The following is a 19,031-nucleotide window of genomic DNA, read 5'->3' on the forward strand; positions in this document are numbered from 1 at the left end:
CTTGTTTGGGGTAAAAATGCAAAAAAAAAAAAAACTTAATAGCGATGATATCGCAAGAAAACAGACTAACAACAACAAGAACGCCAAATAATGCAAACTTGAGGAATTTTAGAAAGCCATTCTTAATACTTAAAACTCAAATTCGCTTAAAAAATGTCTTTATAAAAATAAAACTATTTGATCAATTTACATGAGTTTTAGAATACGATATTTTCTTTTCCGTCGAGGGTAAAGCACTTCATACATATTTTTCTTTATATTTGTTTTTATTTATTTATTTATTTATTTATTTATTTATTTATTCAAATAGGGGAACTTTTGGACAAACTGTGAAAATAATTTATTTGAAAGAATTCAAATATTTATATAAAAAATTGTTTCACAACTTAATCTTTATCGTTTAAATAAATAATTTTTAAAGTTCAAATCAACTTTCGGTGGAGAATGATATTTAAAATCGGAAATTTAATTTGAAATGTTATTTAACTGTGCCGTGTTCTTTGTCGCCCTCGAAAACTATAGACAAAAATAAATAAATAAATAAAACATTCAATTTGTTTAAAATGCGGTCGCGCACTTAAATAAACGACTTTTGATGTAAACAATATTTAATTTATATGATAATGATAAAAACACAAATCATTAAAACCTAATTAGGTTGATGAAAGTTTATAAGGCCAAGTCCAACATTTCACTATACAAAGTTAAGACGCCGGAAGTGGACTCGGTTTATCTAAAATATAGAATGAAACGAGGTCACTAAACATGAAACGAAATACGAAATCATATGGAAATAAGTTATTTCCAAAAAGTATTCTAGTTCTAACACTTCTTGTGCTATCATGAAACACATAAATATAATTAATATAAAAAAATATTTATAGAAATGTAAAAAATAAAAGTTTATTATTTTTTTATTGTTTCGTGATAAAACAAGGAGTGGTTTCATATCGTTTCGTATTTCGTTTCATGCTTAGTAACTGAATAATAATAATAATAATAATAATAATAATAATAATAATAATAATAATAATAATAATAATAACTTTGTTACATTAAACATAGTACCTATTCACAATGCCTCCCCACGGGACAGATTTAGACATCAGGGTCGTTTTTTAATGTGGAGAAAAAATTGTCTTAAAAATTGTCTTAATCGTAAAGGATTTCTCTTCCACTGAGAGAGAAGAAATTGAAATGTAGCACCTGAAGAACAGATACTACACTTTGATCTTAGCTAAAAGGCCAAGAAAGACAAATCATTTTTATTAGCTTTGCCTCAATAGCGACACCAATTTTTGTTTTATTCCACTTTCTTTTTTTAGGGATGCACAGCATGATAACGGACGGAGCGATAAGCGTAATAATAATAATAATAATAATAATAATAATAATAATAATAATAATAATAATAATAATAATAATAATCTAAAAATAGTGTGAAAACTACTTTTATTTTCTGTTTCCTGTTGTTGTTATTGTTGTGTGTTATAATTAATAATGCTATTAATACTACTAATACAATGAATGTTACTAATGTGAATTGTTTCCATGGTCATACACAAAAGAAGAAAAATAAATGGCTAATGTATAATCTCAGGGGAAACCAGTAATGGAGAAATTGTGGACATTTTTTTTAAACCTGATGGCAATGGAAATGCAGTTTCCATTATTCTTTAGTGCGGATTTATATTTTCCCAATGGCTAATGGAGGACCTTCCGATATAAGAACAATGGGCAAAAAGCCGCCCTAATTCCTGCTGGGTTAATAATCGCATCTTGTTTGTTTATTTGTCTTTTGTTTTTTATCATAAATAATAATAATAATAATAATAATAATAATAATAATAATAATAATAATAATAATAAGAAGAAGAAGAAGAAGAAGAAGAAGAAGAAGAAGAAGAAGAAGAAGAAGAAGAAAACCGACCCACCAAAAAATATTGTAGCACAAGCTTTGGATGATGCTACACAAAATGGTTATCAAGGGTCAAGGAGATGGAAAGACTAAGAAAGGAAGAAAGGACAACAGCAACCAGATCTCAATCAGATGGTGTAGAGAGTACTGGGATTCTTTGCGAGGCTTATTGCAATCCAAATTCCAGTGAAGATTAATTGTAGTTGACAGTGAGAAATGATGGTAGGTGACTATTGTGATAATGCGGAAAGATTTGGCATGTTTATTGAAAGGGTGCAGTCAATCTCGAAACACTTGGTCTTATTCAGATTCTAGAGAAAAATCATTTGCTGTTGCCAGTGCTAAATCATTGATAATTACTTGTGTTACGTTACCTCCCCTCCGAGGGAAGGTCTAAATGACTCATCAAGTCACAACTAAATAAAACACATAGGATTGTTATCAATGTAATCACAAATCATAACAGCACGAAGATTAATTGTAGTTGACAGTGAGAAATGATGGTAGGTGACTATTGTGATAATGCGGAAAGATTTGGCATGTTTATTGAAAGGGTGCAGTCAATCTCGAAACACTTGGTCTTATTCAGATTCTAGAGAAAAATCATTTGCTGTTGCCAGTGCTAAATCATTGATAATTACTTGTGTTACGTTACCTCCCCTCCGAGGGAAGGTCTAAATGACTCATCAAGTCACAACTAAATAAAACACATAGGATTGTTATCAATGTAATCACAAATCATAACAGCACGAAGAAATGAAGAAATTATTAGTTTGATGAAAGGATGTTTTATTGAGATGTTGACTGGGCTTTCTTTTCTGCCAGCAGCAGAGGGAGCATCTGAAGCCACGAATATTTGACTAATTAGCTTATCATCAATCTTAAGACATCTGTGTTTGTCAAGTTCACTTCAAGACTTTCAACCGATTGCCAACTACTCTCTTCACTCCCTTTCTCTTTTTTTTTTTTTTACATGGAGGTCACCACTTATCAAGGCCCGGAAGCCACTCGGGGATAAGGATTATTGCGTGTACAGTAATCAATGAGATAGTATCATAGTAATCATTAGTATTGGATATTTGATAGTGTCTTACTTAAGAGAGCGGTTTGTCAGGAATTTGTTTATGTTGGACTTGAAGACATCCAAGTTGTAGTGAAGTGGGAAACAGGCAAACGGAAGAGAATTCCACAGTTGTGCACTTCTAAGAAAGAAGCTCTGCTCATGGAATCTACATTTGGATTTAGGCACAGATAAAGAGTGGGGAAAATTAATGACACTTGTTTCAACTAGATAGGTGTTTTTCGTGAAAGATTGGAGAGGGGGGGACCAGAGATTAGAGCTCAGACGAGCACTTGCCATGGAAGTAATGATAAAACAAAGACAGGCTCGCAACGTCTCTCCTGTGGGAGAGAGGCTGCAGAGAAGAGAAAAGGGCATCCCCCACTAAGCCACGAAGTCTCTTTTGTACTCTGTCAAGGCAAGATAGGCTGCTTTTAGCAGCTCCTGCCCAGATGTGGCAGCAGTACTCCATCCTTGGACGTACTTGGCTTTTATACAGATAGAGAATTGCATCAATAGTGAGATATCTTCTGGAGCGGTAGAAGGATCCCATCATTTTCCCAGCGTCCTTGGCAACAGACCTTATGTACGTGTTCTATTTCAGATCAGGAGTAAAGGTCAAGCCCAGAAGCTTGTCAAAACATGGAGTCTCCCCAAGACGAGAGCCATCCATTTCAATTGATGCCAGATGGTGATCAGAGCGTTGATGATGTAAAGATAGAAGCTTGGTTTTGGATGCATTAAAAGTAACCAGCCATCTCTTCCCCCACTGTACCACGCGCTCAAGATCAGAGGAGAGAGAATCAGAGAGAACTTTGTCTTTTAATTATATGCTGTCACATCCGCTTCTGGTATGCAGAAAGTCGAGCTGACATCCGAGTACACTAAACTGACCCTGACTGAATCCTATTTCTTGTTATCCTTAACTAAAAAAAATTATAAGCATCCAATAGTTAGCATTTGTAGGAAAACTCGGAGTAAGATAATTGTTGTGGGGACACCCTCATGCATAAGATATGAACTCTTCCGAACTATATAAATTAACTGAGTAAATAAATAAATAAATAAATAAATAATAATAAGAAGAAGTAGTAGTAGTAGTAGTAGTAGTAGTAGTAGTAGTAGGCATCGATTAGCACCACACCAAATAGTCGAGAAGAGTCGAGAAGGATGGAAAGACCAAGGAAAGAAAACGCTAATCAAACTTCCACTGGATAAGTGTGTAGAGGACTGGGACTTTTGGGAGGTTTATTGCCACCCAAATTGTAGTGAAGACAAATGGTTGTTGCCAGCAAGAAGTTAATGGCAAGCGACTGTTGCAATCATACAAATTCATTCGCAAAAGTTATATAGGTAGAGAGTACTGGAAATCTGGGGATATTTGTTTTCACCCAGACTCCAGGAAACACCACCGCAATCACTGAGTGAGAATTCCTAACGAGTAAATAATAATAATAATAATAATCCTCCCTCTCCCTATCACACTAGTTGTAATACAAGAAAAATCAACGTGATCATAAATACTATCATAAATACATGTAATACAAGAAAAATCAACGTGATCATAAATACTATCATAAATACATGTAATACAAGAAAAATCAACGTGATCATAAATACATGTAATCAGAAATACATGTAATACAAGAAAAATCAACGTGATCATAAATACTAAAGGTTCCAATAACTTTGCCTGTTAGTAGAAACCAACTGTATAAAACAAATTGAATTCCTATATGACAAAAAACGTAATAGATATTATCTCAACAAATTGACGGACAAAATAATCTTTAATTGTGTGTAATATCAATGTGCACGTCCCTTGCGTCATCTTTCATTTGACCGATTGTAGGAATACAAGTCTGATTTTAAATGGAGGGTTTATTTATATTAGAAAGATAAACATTTACTTAATATTACAGACAGCCAAGAGAGAAGAGTATATCCAACCGAGAGGGAGAGGAGGGGGGATAGACAGACAGACAGACAGACAGGTACAGAGCTACTAAAATCATGTTAGCTTCTGACGTAAATGACGTCACTTCTCACCAAGGTCATACTTAAGTTCACATCCGTCTATCATTTATCTAGTTCGTCGTTCATTCTGGACCCTTTTAACTAATCTGTTATTTTTCCATTCTAAAACGAGCGACATAATTCTGTAACACAATACTTACAGGAGAGAAATTTATGTTCAAATTTTATAGGAGAACGAACGCAAATAAATTTACTAAATATAAATTTAATATTGAAAATAAGATTAATTAATTAATTTTTGTTTGGTTTGTGTTTAGTTAGTGCAGTGGTCCCCAAACCTTTTTACATGATGGCACACTATTGGGTTCTGTAAATTCTTACAGCACATCTATCACATAAAATTCAATATTTTCTACTCATAAAGTCTCTTTTTTTTTTCTTTTTTTTTTTTTTTTTGCAATAAAATAATAACGTTTAGTTTGAAGGTTAGGAAGATTTGTAGTAAGGTGTCTTTTCATCTAACTTGTAACCATTGCTTCATTAGACAACGTTTGGCTGCACATAACACACAATGGAGAAGGAATGTGTTCATATTTAAATAAGTGAAATCCAAATTTCAAGTATTTATCATTATATAACGTGCAAACCTTTGCTTTTTAAAATATAGTTTTAAAATTAGTATTATCATCATCACCTTTTTCTTCTTAGAAATTTGTTCATAATTAAGGGTGAATTGAATATAAAATTGAAGAAAAATAATAAATCAAAGAGGATTTTTATCATGTTCAGCCATGTTTTCTTTTATTTCTCCAATTAAAATCTAAATTTAGAACATCTAAATATTAGATAAGAAATACCTACAAAGAATCTGTGAATATTGTAAACGAGATAGATGATATAAAGCCTACCAATGTTTATTGTTATGGAACATTGGAAATATCTAACATTTTAAAGAAACGGTTTATATCATATTTTCTTTTCTGTTTTTTATCGTTTTAAGCATCAAAATAATGTAAAGTAATGACGAACGACTTCGTATTTATTAATATAAACACATCCACGTATGCGGATATGAAAGCTTTTTTTTTTTTCACCTATAACAACTTGCGACCTCCACCTCTAACCTTTTCACGGTATACCAGTAATCATTCACGACACACTAATATGCTACGGCACGGTGGTTGGGAACCACTGAACCAGTGGTGTGTGTTTGTTGTTGTTTTACTTAGTGTGACAGTATATCTTAATCTTTCATCTAAATGTGAGTTAAACCATCTAGATATCCGGTCCGATAAGTAATTATCAAAACAATGGTTAAAAATGTCTTTCTTTTCGTGTTCTCCATCAAAATATTTGCCTTTGGTCATGTTTGTCTGATTAAACTATTTCATTATTTTTTTTAATCGCCCAAAATCCATACAAGAAATGTCTGCAAATATCCGCAGTGTAACTAGGGTAAAATTCGATTCTAAGTGACACTTTCCTAGAAGTGAAGCTCCAATCTTTAGTTGGGTAATATCAAAAATACAACTATAAACATATAAAAATAGAGTCACGATTGTGTTTCTGAATTTTTGAGATGAGGATTGATAAATTGTACTATTTCGATTATTCAGACTACTGTGTTCATCTTGAGTGTTATTCGCACAACGTTTTGGCCGATGTAGCATCCAACCTTCTTTTGCAAAAATCCGTGACATAACAGACAAGGTACTAAATGAAATTCAGTTCTAAGTGACACTCTTCTAGAAGTTGAAAATTCAATCCTCAAAGCGGGCAATATTAAGAATACAATTGCGAATTACTTAAAACCTCTACTGGATCATGGCTGATGGAATGAGAGTATGCTACCTTATTTGATTAAATATAGGACTCAGTTCGAAATTCCGTGCAGATTCCCAAGTTCAACAGAAAGATTCCCACGTTCGACAGAATACACCTGAAGAAGGCTGGAGGTTACATCGACCAGAACGTAGTGAGAATAACACTCAAGATTAGAACAGTAATCCGAATAATACAAATAATACTCTTTAATCAATTCTAGCTGTCATAAAAATTCTATGTCTGCTTCTAAATTCATATTATCTGTAAATGTTCACGTATTTTACGTTTGTGGGATGTGTCCTGCATTCCTTCTATCAATGTAAGAATTCATTTATTCTTTTTACACTGATGTTTCGAATCTGTAGTATTTCGATACATTCTTTAGTCACACTCGATTAGAAACACGTTTAGAGCCTGTCTCGTCTTCGTTGGTTTTCTCATTCTCTAAACGGCATAATCATGTTGATCCACCGCTCTTGTTAGATCACCAAAGTTAAGCAATATTGATACCAGATGAGTGACCATTTGGGAATACCAGATGCTGTATGTAGGAGGACGTCGACACTTAACTGCAAGAGCTGCAAAAATCTAACATCGTCATTTCCCCTGACTGGGATATAAATTCAACTGGGGATTGCTTGTGAATTTTAATATTTGCTTCGAAGGAAGCTGATTCAACCCGCCTAGGATGATTGCCGCTAGTATGATATTCTCTCAATAACGACTAGTCTTTTTTTTTTCTTGTTTTTTTTTAATGTTTCTTAATTATTTTAACAATCGTCTCATGAGTTAATTTTTCTAGCTCTCCAGTTTTTAGAAAGCAACTTAAAGTGGTGCAAAATCCTGGGATGTTCACGTGGTATTTCTGTTAAATAAACTAAAAAAAATTACTCATGTTTTTCGTATGTCGTTACATAATATGAAAAATAGAATGAAGAAAGAAACCCACCTCCAATCTGTAGTGGAATGAGTCCAAAGTAAACAAGTTCTTGATGAGTCGTTCCACATGCTACTAAGACGAGCGCACCGCACCGCGACATAAGCTTCTTTTTTAACGACTACAAAAAAATCTTTTCAGCCACCGATAGTCATGACAAATAACACACTAAGAGCTCACCTTTCAAATTCCTTGGCTTAACATTTACAGACATGAATTGGAACAAATACATTGAAGACATAACCAAAGCTGCTGCAATGAAAGTGGGTTCTCTCTACCATGCTAGAAAAATTACTCACACCAGAGAATATCCTATATCATTACAAAGTCATAATTCGTCCATGCATGGAGTGTTGGTTGGAGGAGGGGGGGCTGTCATCACCACCCCCGCCCCTCAACCGCCCCCCCCAATATAAACAGAATTTTTGTGAAATGTTAAATGGTATTCTACTCGGCGCCTTACTTACAGAAAAACGGTTAATTAAACTGCAAAAGCACCCTTTAAACTACACAAGTTCTATAATTGAATACACCCCCCCCCCAAAAAAAAAGTGCGAAAAACATAAAAGTTTGTTTTTGTAAACCACTCGTGAAAACTTACATTTTTAGATCAATTAAAAAGCATTAAAAACTACCTAACACACACACACACACACACACACACACACAAAATGAACCACATTTTTTTTTAACTTTCCCGTTATTTCAAATGTCTACTAAAGATTCTTCCACAATGTGATGAGTCACTTATCTATAAGAAAACACTATTGAAGGCAGTGAAATGGCGCAAAATAGGTTCAGTGTCCAGGGGTTCATACCATGCAAACGGTAAATTTGCGACAGGTTTGATTATCAGATTCGGTGTCAGCAACCTCGAATAACCCTTAAAAAAAAAATTAGAGTGGTCGGTGTTCTGTTGTAGCATAAGGTAACATTTACCATATTTTTTAACCTTAAATCACAAAAAAGAGAAGGGGGCAACAAAATAGCCTCCAATATAATGGTTATGATAAAGAGAATTCAACATAAATAGCCTCTAACACTTGATGGACGGCGAAAAATAAAGGAGTGAATAACAAAATTGTCTCTAATACTTAATGATCCATAAACAGAAATGAACAACAAAATAGCCTCTAACCCTTATTAGCCCACGAGAACAATGACAGAGTCCAACATTTAATGGGCGACGAAAACGAGGGTTCAGCAACAAAATAGTGTCTAAAACTTAATGCCACACGATAAAGAAAAGTGAACAACAAAATGATCACAAACACTAAATGATTCAAAAGAAAGAAAATCGAACAACAAAATAGCCTCTAACACTTAATATCCTACGAGACAAAAAGTGGACAACAAAATAGTCTTCAACACTTAATGGCTCACAATAAATAAAAATGGACAACAAAATTACCTCCGACATTTGATGGTCCAAGAAAAAGAAAAGTAAACAAGAAAAAATAACTTCCATCCATAAATTGCTCTCGAGAAAGAGAAATGAACAGCAACACAGTCAAACAAAATGGTCTCCACCACCTTAATGAAATATAACAATGATAAACCAATGTGTTGTCGACTATTAAATTAACGTAAACTTTGGTTGTGTTAAAACATGTCTGATAAAACTTATGTATTTAAGAATTCAGGTGATAAGTCGTCTCCCTCTCAGTACAGACCAATAAATCTCCTGCTTGTCATGAGCCAATTGCTGGAATCCATATTGAATAGAGAAGTAGTCAACCACATCATCAGAAACAACCTTCTTAGTGACATGCAATATAGTTTCCGTTCTGCCAGATCTACAGCAGATGTGCTAACGGTTATATCGCATATGATAAGTGAATCTCTCGACAAAGGCTTCCTTTCTAGGGCAATTGCTCTTGACATATCGAAGGCCTTCGATAAGGTATGGCATAAGGGCCTACTTCACAAGATTTCCAGCTACGGTATCACTGGAAATGTTTTCTCAATCATTAAATCATTCCTCTTTGATTGGCTCATGAGTAGTGGTTGATGGGCAGAAATCAGAGGCCCTCAGTATTAATGCTGAAGTCCCTCAGGGTTCCATACTGGGCCCAACTCTCTTCCTGATCTGCATCAATGATCTCCCAAAACACATATTTAAATCATTCGTTGACATCTATGCTGATGACACGGCCATCTATGGCAACACATCTAAGGCCGTAAATGACAAAGTTCTCTCTGATTCTCTCTCCTCTGATCTCAAGCACACGGTACAGTAGGGAAAGAGGTGGCTGGTTACTTTTAATGCATCTAAAACCAAGCTCCTATCTTTACACCATCAACGCTCTGATCCCTTTCTGGCATCAATTGAAATGGATGGCTCTCGTCTTGGGGAGGCTCCATGTTTTGATAAGCTTTTGGTATTGACCTTTACTCCTGACCTGAAATGGAACACGTACATCAAGTCTGTTGCCAAGATCGCTGGAAAAACGGTAAGATTGTTTCAGAAGATATCTCACTGCTGATGCAATTCTCTGTCTGTATAAAAGCCAAGTACGTCCAAGGATGGAGTACTGCTGCCACATCTGGGCAGGAGCTCCTAAAAGCAGCCTATCCTGCCTTGACAGAGTACAAAAGAGACTTTGTGGCTTAGTGGGGGATGCCCTTTTCTCTTCCCTGCAACCTCTCTCCAACAGAAGAGATGTTGCGAGCCTGTCTTTGTTTTATCATTACTTCCATGGCAAGTGCTCGTCTGAGCTCTAATCTCTGGTCCTCCCTCGCCAATCTTTCACAATAAGCACCCATCTAGCTGAAACAACTGTCAAAAATTTTCCCCACTTTTTAACTGTCCCAAAACCAAAACGTAGATTCAATGAACAAAGCTTCTTTCTATGGAGTGCATGCCAGTGGAACTCTCTTCTCACCTGACTACAACTTGGATGTCTTCAAGGCCAACATAAACAAATTCCTGATGAACCGCCCCCTTAAGTAAGACACTTTATCAAATCTCCAATATTAACGATTACTACGATACTATCCTATTGATTACTGTACACACAATAACCCTTATCCCCGAGTGACTTTCGGGCCTTGATAAGTGGTGACTTCCATGTAAAAAAAAGAAAACAAAAAAAACTCTTACCCCAAAGTCAAGAGTCAGAAATCGTATTTGAAAACTCTACTTATCCTCTACCTCAGAGTCGAGAGTTAGAATGTTATTTAAAATCTGTTTTATTTTGTAAACTGGCTCAAAAGTTGGGAGCCAGATTTTTTCAGCCTCCCCACTAACCTAAAGTCCAGAGTCATAAATCTTATTTGAAAACTCTGCCTATTCCCTACCTCAGATTCGAGAGTTAAAATCTTATTTTAAACCGCTTTATTTTAAAAATGATTCAAGATTCGAGAGTCAAATATTTTTATGTAAGATTTCCCAGATGTAAGTCAGAAATTTTTATTGCCGACAAAAGTCAAATTCATTTTCTTTTATCAAAACATTTTATAAAGTTTTAAACCGACTTCATATATTTCAGGTGAGGAATCTGATTCGGTAGTCAGGAATCAAAAATTCTTGTTGTAGTCAGAATGGGATCTTTTTACAGGCAAATCTTCTCGTTTTATGGACAGTAAGTTTCTTCATAGTTTCATATTTATGAGTTATGAGACCAAGCCATGATTTTATTTATTTATTTTGTTTTTATTTTATCTTTTTATCTTTTTGTAGAGACAATGAAGGTTTAAATAAATCTCACTGATCCTTAACTCCTGAGCGACAAGATGGGTAGCTTTGCATTCATCCTGGATCGGTTGAGCTGACTCCTTCAAGTAAATTCACTGAGCCAAGGCTGAACCATGCACATTAGTCCATTATCAACATTGAACTGAGTGACACAACCTGCCTCGATTCCATCTGCAAAGACCTTAGATACATGGATTGATTATGAGTTCCGCATTCTGATTCAACATTCTAGGTCATGTTTTGAGTTGGCCATCACCCCACTCCTTCCAGGCTTTTGAGTGAAATTGGATGGCTTCTCTGATAAATTCACTTTGTTGATGCTGAAAGACATGATGGAACCAAACAAGATGCTTTACGAGAAGAGTTTGCTAAAAGGAGGATATTAAGCACGGTGCACAGACCAGAATGTATGTATACATATCACGGACATGGTTGTGTGTGTATATGTTGGTCTCTTCATACAGGGTGACCCCAAAAAACGAGCCCCAACTCTAATTAGGCCCCGTTTCTTAGCGTTTTGTCCGAATGAAATGAAACTTTGGTCATAACTAGTTTATTATATTCAAAACATCACATCAAAACACTAGGGTCTTTGCCCTTTTTTTCATTTAGCTTTTGTTTTTGTTTTTTTTTGGGGGGGTCACCCTGTAATACACAAGCATACTAAAACTGATATGCTGGATGTGTAATGGTTCCAAAGTCGGTGCTATCTACCTTTGAGTTCTCAGAAGGGTGAAGTGTTAAACCTGCCTGGGCAAAAAGAGTGAAAGAGCTGTTTCAAGAGTAACATGACGGCCTCTATAGTTTCAGTTATATCGGGTCACTTTTAACAGTAACAATATATTAAAAAGGAAAAAAAATCTATTCTGGTTCAAACTTTCGTCAAATATTACACTCTTGTGAAAATAAGTTTGAAAATCGCTCAATAAATGCTGAAGATTTTATATAAAAGAAATGATAATTCTTGAATTTTTGCTGATTTAATTCAATAATTTTCCTCACTCTTCATCTATGCCTTAACCTAAACGTAGATTCCATGAACAAAGTTTCTTTCTTAGAACTGCACGTCTGTGGAACTGACTTCCGTTTTCTTGCTTTCCAGCTGACTACAATATGGTCGTCTCCAAGTCCAATGTAAACAAGTTCTTGATGAGCCGTTCCACTTAAGTTAACAAATTTACCGAATTTCCATTACTAACGATTACTATGATTTTGATACTGTACACTCTTTACCCCTTATCCTTGAGTGGCTTCTGGTCCTTGATAAGTGGTGACTCCTATGTAAAAAAAAATAACTAGATAAATAAAATAAATAAAAGAGAATCAGCATATTGGTAGTTATACAACGAGAAGAATCCTAATATCAGAACGTATTATACATTGAGGTGGGCGTATAAGTATTTAGCCAGCATCTGGCATTGAGTTGTACTGTGTAAGAAAATCATCACCGTTCTGGCATGTAGATTTCGGGCCAGAGAGAGTAGGGAGATTACTCTGCAATGTAATCCTCTCTGCCTAGATGGTGCAAGCGTATTGCTGGACAGCTGAAGATCTAAGCACCAGCCATCAAGGAGGACATAACTGAGCTCTCAGATCCACAGATGGTTGGCCTTTGACAATGGAATCATAATTGGTTAACCATCTTGTGCAACCTTGTGTATGTCCACCTTGTGTCGGCCATTATAGTTTATGTAATGCACATCAAGTGAGAGGCCAGCTCAAATTGACTAGGGTGAACACCATGGTGGCAGCAATAGCAACAGCAGCAGTTGAGAGGTGATGATGACTCAGTAGTTACTGACACAGACTAACAAACTGGGTGTGCTAGGTTCGAATCCAGTTCATGTCACAAAAACACTTTTACTTAGGAACGTTGGCAACTTTTATGTGATCTCTGTCGTAAGTACCCGATATCCTTTTAAAAATAATTCTTAATAGAAAAATATCAGAGAAATGAATGTCAACAATACCATCAGGAATGATGCTCAACAAACAAGCAAACGGTAACTGCTGGTAGGTGATGGTGGCGAAATGATTAACAACACCAACTGACAACCTTAGTGTGCCAAGTTCCAATCCAGTTCATTCAACAGAAATATTTTCACTTAGGGATATTGGCAACATTCACATGGCCACTCCCATAAGTACCCAATGTCTTTTTCTAGAAAAAATTCTAACTAGATAGATATTAGAGCAACAAATGCCAACAATAATCATATGATATGAATGATGTTAAATAAGAACAACAACAACAACAGAAACGACAACTGTATGCAAAAAAAAAACATAATTCCAGTGTAAATTGATATACAAACAGTTCCTTCCTAACAAAAGAGACGTTGCTAGTCTTTTTCTATTCTATCATTATTTCCATAAAAGACGCTTGACTAAACTTCAATCTCCTTCTAAGACATTCACAAGAACTCGTCTGCTACCACAACTGAAAAGAACTTTCTTCATCTGTGCTTTGCATCAAACAGAATTTCCAGGAACAAAGTTTCTTTCCAAGAACTTCCCATGTGTGGGACACATTACCACAGGATTACTTTCCTGCAGACTATAACATATTCGTCTTCAAATCCAGTTGCAGCAAATACTTGTGATAAACCATCCTCATAAGTAATCAACTATTGTTCATTCCAATCATCATTTTGAATCCTCTCATAATATTCTTCATCATTCAACTGACAATCCATCTATCTCATTATGTAACGTTGTCTGCGAACGAACACATGTTGTTTTCCGTTTTAGTCGCAAAGGAGATCAATAGAATAGGAAATAACCCTGACTCGCTTTTTTGGGTTTGTACGACGACATTTATTTCTTCGTCGTTACAGCCGTGACGCCACTCACGTGATCTTCTCGTCTCTCTAGAGATCTTTGTCTTTCTCTTTTTTACAGTCCTTTCTTCTCCACCCACCCCCCACCGGTGACGTCACTTCTCATGCATTTACATTCGTGCAGCCGTGCTATTTTACAATTAATGCTTACTATCGAGTGAGTTTATTCGATAAGTAGTGACATTTTAGTGATTGCTTTTTGTTTTGTTTTTGTTTTTTTTTCCATGTGACGATATTCAAGACTACGAGTTTCTTTATCAAGTGGGTCAAATAAACTAAAACTATGAAAAGACAACAAAATTTAAAATAATACAATTCTTACAATATTGTGAACGGATATTCTGCTGATGTGTCCATTCGATCTGAATATTGTAGATCTTAACCATGACGGATCGAACAAGCGACAGTGCGTCTTATGGACTCATCTCAAAATGAATGCCATCATAAATGGAGACGCTAAAATTTGATAGTACTATAGGGTAAACTGATCTACCTATTTTAGGAATAATGGACTTACCCAGAAACGATAAATATAGTTACATCTAAAGATCGGGGAGATAGCAATTTGCACTATTCATTTAGCCCGCGCTATTAATCGCTGACACATGACACAGGTCTTGACAATCAGTCCGGCAGAAACTGGGTCATGTCGGTGGCCTTTAATCTGGCAAGTCGAGGCATCGTTCTGCGTAGTCCTTGGAAGTCAGGTCTTGCCTCTCGTTTATCAGGTAAAATAAGTTTATTGCTTACAGCTTGAGACGCCCTGACCAGGGAATGCCGACTGGGCTGCTCAAGCAATTTTTATAAGGCTAGGTGCTCCTTCTTTAGGGGCACTGGCTTGATTCGTTCCACTTACTGACCTTGTATCCTATCTTCCTGCAGTGGTAAGGAAGTAAATACTGCGATTCGTAGCAGTCATAGCCCCAGGATCATGACGTGTACTTCTGTAACATACTTTTGCTGATACAATTTTTGTTAAATATACCACTGTTTGTCGTGATTATCACCGAGCTGTAAAGCCACAAAACTGGTGACGAGGGACTTGAAGTTGCCACAACAGATTGTTAAGCATTTAATTTGTTTAACCTTTTCTCTTCTTTCTTTCTTTTTTTTTTTTTGCTTAGCCAAACCAAAGCCTGTTTTTATTTTATTAATTATCCTTTTTATATTCGATTAAATGAAATTGAGAATATTTTTTTAATAAAATTATTTTGAAAGTTTATATGGGGTGGAAATTTATCCTGTTATTATTATATCACATACAGGGTGTAATGATAAAATTGTCGCCCTAGAAAAGACGATATGATTCCATTTCCGTTTAATGAAAACCGTTTTTCTTTTTTGTCACAGACCATCTACTAGTTGACCAGTTGTGTACAAATCCCAAGAGCGATATGAGCCTTCTATCATGTCTGAAAATGATACAATGTTCAACGAGCGAGATTGGAGATGCGGCACTGTACAACTCATGCTCTCTACTAATCTAAGTTATGACAACAAGACCATTGCCAGAACCCTCAAAATGCAAATCCCGATAGTTCAAATCTTGAGGGCACAACTCAATGAAGTTTCCAGTCATGGTTTTTAGCGTGATTTCAAGTGAGGGCCACATAATGCCACCTCACATCTTCGAAGTCGGCTTGAAAGCTAACACCAAAGTGTACCTGGATGTGCTGAAGAGTGTGCTGATTCTCTGGTGCAGTCATGTGGCCGCTGGCTGACCCTGGGTATAGCAGCAGGACTTGGCACCGGCCCACAAGTCCAAAGAGATCCAGGTTTGGCATCAGAACGAGTGCTACAACTTTGCACTCTTCTTTTACTGGCCCTCCCTCTTTCCTCGACTTGAACCCTCTGGACCACTGCGTCATACGTCGAGAACATCACCAACATGACCTCCCACAACACCAAAGCCAGCCTGATCATCACGATCCACCGAGTATTCGCTGAGCTCCTGTCAGTGTTTGTGGAGAAAGTATGTTCCCAGTTCCGGAAATGTATCAAGGTGGTAATTGAAACTGAAGCCAGCTACATTGAATAGATGTCAGCTGTACTATATAATCAAGTTACCTGTATTGATTTTTTCAATAAAAATTTTAAAATAAAGCTTTAGTGTTGTTTTCTTTGGGGGTGACAAATTTATTGTTTCACTCTGTATTGTCCATATAGGCATTATACACACACATATGTATCTACGATAGTGAAGCAAAAAGTTTGCAGAATTTTCAAGAAATTTGTTTATTTTACAAAATCAACATATGTGCGTGAGCTTATTTATCAACATAGTAAAAAAAGAGTCTGTATTACTAACACTCAGATCAGAATGGATCTGACGTAATGGAAATTAACATATGTGTGTGAGCTTATTTCTCAACATAGTTGCTATTCAGGTTAATGCACTTCTCAAATTAATGTTTCCAGGTTTTTTGGAGAGGATGTTTTGGAAGTCGAGTAGTGACGAGTAGTGAGTTGCTCCTATGTCAATAAAATGGGTCCTTTAGGGATTTCTTTGAGCTGCATACCATCTGAATCCAAGAAAACCGTGGGTTACTTTTGTAATTTAAGCTTGATGGGTTCTGAAGATCCACGTAATACCCATTCATTTGACTGGGTTTTTTTTGAGTTTTGTTTTTTAATTCAGGATCATACTAATAAATCCGAATTTCATCTCTGGTGATAAAATCCAAAATTGCTCTTTGTCTGCTTCAATTTTGTTCAGTAATATTAAGGAGAGATCAATTCAAAGATTCTGTCAGGCTGAAACGTTTCAAATTATCATGAAGAATTAAATTTGCTGACCCACTTTTTTTTTTTTTTTTTTTTTTTCAAATTTGGCCTTTTGGCCAAGATCAAAGTGTAGTATCTATTCTTCAGATGCGGCACTTCCATTTCTCGTTCTCTTTCAGTGGAGGAGAAATCCTTCACAACTGAGACAATTTTTATTTTTGTACCTTTTCTCCACGTTAAAAAATGACCCTGGTGTCTAACTCTGCCCCGTGGGGAGGCATTGTAAATAGGTACATTTTAGCTATCTGATTGACAGATATCTGCCGATCTTTGATTAAACGTTGAACAGTCTCGACGTTTTCATCAATCTTTAAGTTTCTTGGTCCTCTCGAGCGAGGGTCATCTTCAAAGTCGTCTCTTCCTTCTTTGAATCGATGAATCCACTTGTAGAATGTAAGGTTTTTTGTTTTGTTTTTTGCGCATAAATTCCATAAACATTTTCCAAAACTTCAATGATCTGTGCTTCTTTCCATTCGAGTTTTTCCAAAAATTTGACATTTAACCTCATCTTAAAATGTCTGCTTTCCATGGTCGAAAAAGTAGCTTCCTTTTTAGAGGGTCTGAACAATACAGGCAACTAAAATAAGGTAAACACCTAATGTAGTGTTCATGCTTTAACTTGTTTAAACGTGACACTGTTACTGCTATTAAAAATTCCACAATTTTTTTCAATAAGGAAGGTTGTAGATTCATTTTTTGTAAGTATAGATTTTGTCTCTTGTGAACGGTCATGGCCGGTGTAAATGGATGGCGGTGGAAGTATGAATTTATTGGAGAGAGAAGAATTTACTACTTCCATTGATCGTAACTGGTTTTGGCATTGAACTCTCACCAGATAAAATATAGGAAGCTCCGACCAGTGAGGTAGTGGATAGGTAATATGCCTATAACACACCTCAGATAGCGCGATGCAGTCTGTGTACAGTACATCTGCATAAAATCTCTAGATTTTCAATCCTATTAAGGTCAAACTCGGAGGGGAAAATGAGTTTATTTTATTTATATAGAGAAGAGATAAAATTGTAGTTATAAAAATGTTTTGTTATAAAATTTCGCTTTCTCAATTTTTCATTTAAAAAAACTTTGTTTATGTTTTAATTAGCACTTGCTAACTGGTGACCCTTATGTTCTCTCAATGTTGCATTTATTTTCATTTCTATGCATGCCTGAATATACATGTGTGTGATGTGTGTGTGTGTGTGTGTGTGTGTGTGTGTGTGTGTGTGTGTGTGTGTGTGTGTGTGTGTGTGTGTGTGCGTGGATTTTTATTAATTTTTTAGCGATAATTAAATTTAGTATACCGAGTGTCTCTTCCTAGGAGATTGGGAAAGTAGTCTGCCCTTAGAGCTAAATGTTTCCCCATATTTTTTTGTTGGACTTAAACAAATTAATATATTTATTTTACTTATAAAACAGTAATGGACAGATGTTTCTGTCGTATGCTGGCTAATCAGCATATCTGTGTACTCTCTCTCTCTCTCTCTCTCTCTATATATATATATATATATATATATATATATAGTAATAATTATATATATGTATATATATACAATATACATATATATAATTATTACTATATACATATATATATATACATATATATATATATATCCTATTATATAAAAGGAACTCTGTGTGTGTGTGTGTGTGTGTGTGTGTGTGTGTGTGTGTGTGTGTGTGTGTGTGTGTGTGTGTGTGTGTGTGTGCGTGCGTGCGTGTGTGTGTGTGTGTGTGTGCGTGTGTGTGTGTGTGTGTGTGTGTGTGAGTCTCTCATAGACTCCATAATAGCTGGGCCTATTTATATAAAATTTCGCACAAATGTACTTCATGTATCTGGCAGTGGTCTCAGATTGGTTTTGCATTGGAATGTCTTCAATAAGTTCCGATACTTGATAATTAAAAAATCTGATAAAAAAACACATTACATCCTAACATCACAAGTGCATTTGAGACGTTGTATTACTACACAAGCAGAAAGGCCAGGCATATAAAAT

General features: G+C 35.6%; 1 protein-coding gene and 1 pseudogene across 4 annotated transcripts in view; both read right to left on the reverse strand.

Annotated features, from left to right (window-relative positions):
- Positions 1 to 19,031, reverse strand: part of LOC145258992 (glycine receptor subunit alphaZ1-like) — a 441,610-nt gene that overhangs the window by 115,994 nt on the left and 306,585 nt on the right. The window lies entirely within an intron of this gene.
- LOC145264433 (U2 spliceosomal RNA) lies at positions 1,131 to 1,258 on the reverse strand (annotated as a pseudogene).

The sequence above is a fragment of the Euprymna scolopes genome, chromosome 3, assembly GCF_053919585.1.
Source record: "Euprymna scolopes isolate OS-2025 chromosome 3, ASM5391958v1, whole genome shotgun sequence".
Taxonomy (NCBI): Eukaryota; Metazoa; Mollusca; class Cephalopoda; order Sepiida; family Sepiolidae; genus Euprymna; species Euprymna scolopes.